Source organism: Cottoperca gobio, chromosome 12, assembly GCF_900634415.1.
Source record: "Cottoperca gobio chromosome 12, fCotGob3.1, whole genome shotgun sequence".
NCBI classification, from domain to species: domain Eukaryota; kingdom Metazoa; phylum Chordata; class Actinopteri; order Perciformes; family Bovichtidae; genus Cottoperca; species Cottoperca gobio.
Genome location: NC_041366.1, coordinates 19,443,264 through 19,448,689, shown reverse-complemented (window position 1 = coordinate 19,448,689; position 5,426 = coordinate 19,443,264). Strand labels below are relative to the sequence as shown.

Sequence of the window (5,426 nt, the reverse complement as noted above, 5' to 3'; positions counted from 1 at the left end):
AAACTCCTGAAGTTCTGAAAGTAATTATCCCGAGGCAGCGAGAGATCTTTGTTTAATAAACTCTTCTGAGCGTTATTAAACGTCTCGCCGTATTGCTGCCGGACATTTCATATTAGTCTGTAAAACTAGCAGGTAAGTGTGTTTTTTTTTGCTTTAATCTTCAATTCTCATTACATTTAATAAGTGAATCCAGATGTGGGACGTGTGCGAAGAGAACTTTTGAGAGATAGTAGCGCGGAGAAGTAGTTGGACATGTGTGTGGTGAGATCCTTTATTTGTTCTCCGTCATTCATAGAAACATAAAAGGAGGAAATGACGGCACCTCAACTCATTTCAACGTGCTTCCGGGGAGATTATGAACGGAGACGGACGGCTTTCCTGACTGATCCTTTGAAAACACTTGCAGAGACTTTCAGCAGAAGAGAGTGTAGTGAGGTTTTTATTCTCCAAAAGTAATGTGGAAAGTGTCAATCAACAGTGAAACAGCAGCTAATAGATGTTACTCTCCCAAGTCCTCAGGATCCGACGCTGAAAGTTACGCATGTTTAACAAACACTTGTATGTCTGGACAGAATTAGTGTATATGGATACTGTGGGATAAAGACAAAGTCTATGTTTGTTTCTCTTTGCACATACTGGTTCCATATGGGATGTCCGTGATGCTTTGAAATTATGTTGAGGAAAAATGGGTTCGAATGTCTCCAACAGTAATCTCACATCAATAAACAGCTGCTCGCTGTGACCTGCACCGCTCGGGAGGTCACAGAGGCTTTTGTTGTCTTTTCCTCTTTGAGTTCCCACCCAGTGAAGAGCAACGCTGACACACGTGTGCTCATCTCCGGCAGCTGACGTGGTGGGAAACAGTGAATACGTTGTGAGAGGGGGGGGGCTACATACACAGGCATTCAAAATGAGTACGTTTTATAACAATCTGTTTTCATATTACTTCGATTTGTTTGTCGGGAGTTTTGAGGGATTACTTCTCATTCTTTCCTGTGAGCATCAGGTGATTGACAGTAAACAGAGCGTAACGTATTAGCGTGCGGTGACATGAAAACTGTTTCAGGTACAATGAAATAACACGAGAACAGAAATAGAAAACCCAATTATGGCTTTGTGTTTATTGTGAGGGATTATCTCGCTCTGCGGATGTTGTTTTTCAGGCTGTGCAGCGGCAACCTCTAAACCGTGTCCACACTAATGTGGATACATTTGAAACAGGGTTCGGCCCGTACGTCACGCCTTCAGATGGATTTCTTAAAGTTCAACATCCACACGGAAATGTCAAAAACAGTCAATTCTTCTTCTTCTTCTTCTTCTTCTTCTTCTTCTTCTTCATCTTCTTCTCTTCTACTACTACTAATAATTCTTCTCTTTTACTATTCTTCTTCTTACTAACTAATTCTGCCTTCTTTACTATATTCTAATTCGTCTCTTCTTCTTCTTCTTCTTTTCTTTTCTTCTTCCTTCTGTCTTCTTTCTTCTTTTCCTTCTTTTCTTTTTCTCTTTCTTCTTTCTTTCTTCTTTTTTCTTTCTTCTTCTTTTTCTTCTTCTTTTCTTCCTCTTTCTTTTTTTTCTTCTTTCTTCTTTTACTATTCTTCTTCTTCCCTTCTTCTTCTCTTTCTTTTTCTTTTTTCTTTATTCTTCTTCTTCTTCTTCTGTTCTTCTCTTCTTTCTTCTTCTTCTTTTACTAATTCTTCTTTTAATTCTTCTTCTATTTCTCTTCTTTATTTTTTCTTCTTCTTCTTTTCTCTTCTCTTTTTCTTTTTATTCTTCTTTTTTCCTTTCTTTTTTTCTTCATTCTTTCTTCTTTCTTCTCTTCTCTCTTCTTTCTGCTTCTTTCTTTCCTTCTTTTTTTCTTTTTTCTTTTTCTTCTTTTCTTCTTTCTCTTTCTTCTTCTTCTTTTCCAATAATCTCTTCTTTTTCTTCTACTTCTTTTTTTCTTTTTCTTTCTTCCTTCTTCTAATTCTTCTTTTTTCTTTCTCTCAATTCCCTTTCTTTTCTTCTTTCTTCTTCTCTTCTCTTCTTCTCTCTCTTTTTCTTTTCTATTCTTCTTTTCTTCTTCTTTATTTTTCTACTTACTCTCTTCTTCTTCTTTCTTCTCTCCTTCTTTCTTTTCTCTTTCTTTTCTTCTTTTCTTTCTTCTTTCTTCTTAATACTAAATTCATTCTTTATCTCTCTTCTTTCTTTCTTTTTGTCTTTCTTCTAATTCTTCTTCTTTCTTCTTCTTCTTTTAACCTAATTCTTTAATTCTTCTTCTTTCTTTTCCTCTTCTCTTCTTCCTCTTATTCTTCCTTAATTCTATTCTTTCCTTCTTCTTAATTCTATTCTTCTTAATTTATTAATTTCTATTCTTCTAATTCTTCTCTTTTCCTAATTTCTTCTTTATTCTTAAATAATACTATTAATTCTTAATTTCTTCTCTTTTCTTCTATTCTTTTCTCTTTTCTTTCTTTTTCTCTTCTTCTTTCTTCTTTTCTTCTCTTTCTTTTTTCTTTTCTCTTCTTTCTTCTTTCTTCTTCTCTTCTTTCTTCTTCTCTTCTTTCTTTCTTTTTTCTTTCTCTTTTACTTCTCTTTCTTTTCTTTCTTCACATTCTTCTTTCCTTCTTCCTCCTTCTTTCTTTTCTTCTTCTTCTTTTTTCGCTTTTCTTTCTTCTCTTCCTTACTTCTTCTTTTTCTTCTTCTTGTCTTCTTATTCTTCCTTTCTTCATTTTTCTCTTCCTTTCCTGTCTCTTTCTTTTCTCTCTTCTTCTTTCTTCTTCCTTCTTCTTATAATTTCTCCTTCATCTTCTTTCTATTCCTTACTTTCACGTTTCCCTAATTCTTCTTTCTATAATTCTCTTCTTCTTTTATAACTTCTCTCTTCTTCTTCTTTCTTCTCTTCTTTTCTTCTTTTTCCTCAATTCTTCTTTTATTTCTTAATTCTTCTTCTTCTTCTTCTTCTTCGTCTCTAATTCTTCTCTAATTTCTTCTCTCTTCTTCTTTCTTTTCTTGTTCTTCTTTTAAACATACTCAATTACTACTTCTTCTTAATTACTTCTTCTTCTTCTTCTTCTTCTTCCGTCTTCTTCTTTCTTCGTCTTCTTTCTTCTTCTTCTTCTTCTTTACTAATGCTTCTTCTTTTACACTAATTCTTCTCTTCTTCTTTTTACTAATAATTCTAATTCTCTTCTTTTCTTTCGTTACAAAACTCTAATTCTTAATAATTCTAAGGTCTTCTTCTTCTTCTTCTTCTTCTTCTTCTTCCTTCTACTGCAAACAACAACAGTTGGGATTCAGGCAGACAGCGAGTTAAAGCAGTGACTCTCTGTCATCACTTATTTTAATACAGCTAAAAACACAACACAGATGATATCTATGACACATCTTTCCGTTTCTGTTTTCAAAGCATTAAATAATCATTTGATGGAGGGTCGTAAATGCTTCCTGCTAACCGAGGCTAACAGTAACTCCTAGGCAACCGCACCCTCGATCGATAGACGTGCTCCGGCCTGACAGTATGAACATAAAGATAGGATAGAAAATAGGTTTTTTAATGTCGCTGCTCTACGGGGATATATTTGACGGTGTCTGTGAAGATTGGCAATCATAAGTCAGTGTTTTCAATGGCGATCCTATGAGACCAGCGATTTCAAATCCCTCCACTCTTTAAAGCTTTTCAAAAAGATTCCTTTTTTTTAGCGATGTGGGCATGAAAGATCACAATGGAGGGAAAAAATGACATGGGTATTATGGTTTAAATCAAGATGTCAGATTGAACACGTAAAAACATAGACTTAGGACCTCTAGCCATCACAACAATGTGCTACAGAGTGGTTAGAGCACATAGGTCAACGTAACTCACGTGACTAGTTATTGGCGTAGTTATTGAATATGTGCTGCAGCTTATTTAGACTATGCATTGAGTTGATTCTTTACTACCAGCACCCTGTAATTTACTCTCTCATTAGAAACTGCATCCCACCTTCCAGTTAAATCCTCCTCCTGAGCAGAAGGGTGTGTAAGATGCACAGCGGCAGCGAGCACATAGATTGAGGCTTTCGTTCGTATGTTGCATATTGAGTCGTAAAACGTTGCTCGGCATTTGCAATTCAAACACAATGATGCTTCCCCTATTTTATTTCTTATTCGATATTTCCTTTCAGCGGCATTTTTGCTGACAAGTCAGAGGACGGATCAGCTGAATAAGATGCTGGACCACAGCATCAAATGAGGATAAATGTCGTGACAGATTCATATCTGTGCGTGTGTGTGTGTGCAGATGTGTGTGCCTGATTAGCATAAGCGTGTTGTCTCATTTGACGAATGAGTAACGGCAACTGGAGGAGACGAAACTGTGCGGCTGCCACACATGTTTGTTCCCATGGCAACAGCAGCTTAAACATCAGCTCTTCTTGTTTGGTCAGATGATGAGAGTTTTCATCACTCCAACTCAGACACTCACGTGTTTACATCATGGAAACGTCACACAACACGTCCGAGGTAATGACAGGGCCGCGGCAGCAGCGGCGGCGGCATTTTGAAGATGGCCCTCCATTTTTTGTTATTGCCTATTAAATTAACATATGGACCCCCAACAGACTGCACCAACCCAATAGTGTGTGACTACCAACCGCGCGTATTTGACAGTCCATATCTGTTTAGCAGAATAATCTTAAGGAGAGTAAGTCACTACATTCCTACCTGACACTAAAGGCTTCCAAAGAGAATCTATTGAGAATACAGTTTGAGGGATTAAAGTGAAAGTAAAAAGTGTGACGACCAATCCTGTTCTAGTTAACTGTGTGTGTGTGTGTGTGTGTGTGTGTGTGTGTGTGTGTGTGTGTGTGTTAGAGTAGACGTAGGGAAGAGGTGTCAAACCTCACAAGTCTGAGACATTCCAAGCGGACCAAACTGTGAGTGTGTGTGTGTGTGTATATATATATATGTGTGTGTGTGTGTGTGTGTGTGTGTGTGTTGGCAGGTTTATACACATGTAGATATCTTATTGTGGCATCCTGGATTGTGTGTGTGTGTGTGTGTGTGTGTGTGTGTGTGTGTGTGTGTGTGTGTGTGTAAGTGTGTGTGTGTGTGTGTGTAGGTGTGTGTGTGCGTGTGTGTGAGTAGGTGTGTGTGTGTTGGCAGGTTTATACACATGTAGATCTCTTATTGTGGCATCCTGGATTGTGTGTGTGTGTGTGTGTGTGTGTGTAAGTGTAAGTGTGTGTGTGTGTGTGTGTAGGTGTGTGTGTGTGTGTGTGTGTGTAGGTGTGTGTGTGTGTGTGTGTGTGTGTGTGCGTGTGTGTGTGTGTGTTGGATAGTGTTTGTTGGTTTGACGGAGGGTGTCGAACCACCCGGAGCTAATGGCGACACACAGCTTTGGCAATTTACCCAAACACCTCTCAGGAATTCAGAGGGTGTATTACGAGGAAAGATGAAAGAAGAGA

General features: G+C 37.7%; 1 pseudogene; it reads right to left on the bottom strand.

Moving 5' to 3' along the window:
* Positions 1-1,394: 1,394 nt before the first annotated feature.
* LOC115017026 (vicilin-like seed storage protein At2g18540) lies at positions 1,395-2,688 on the bottom strand (annotated as a pseudogene).
* Positions 2,689-5,426: the final 2,738 nt, after the last annotated feature.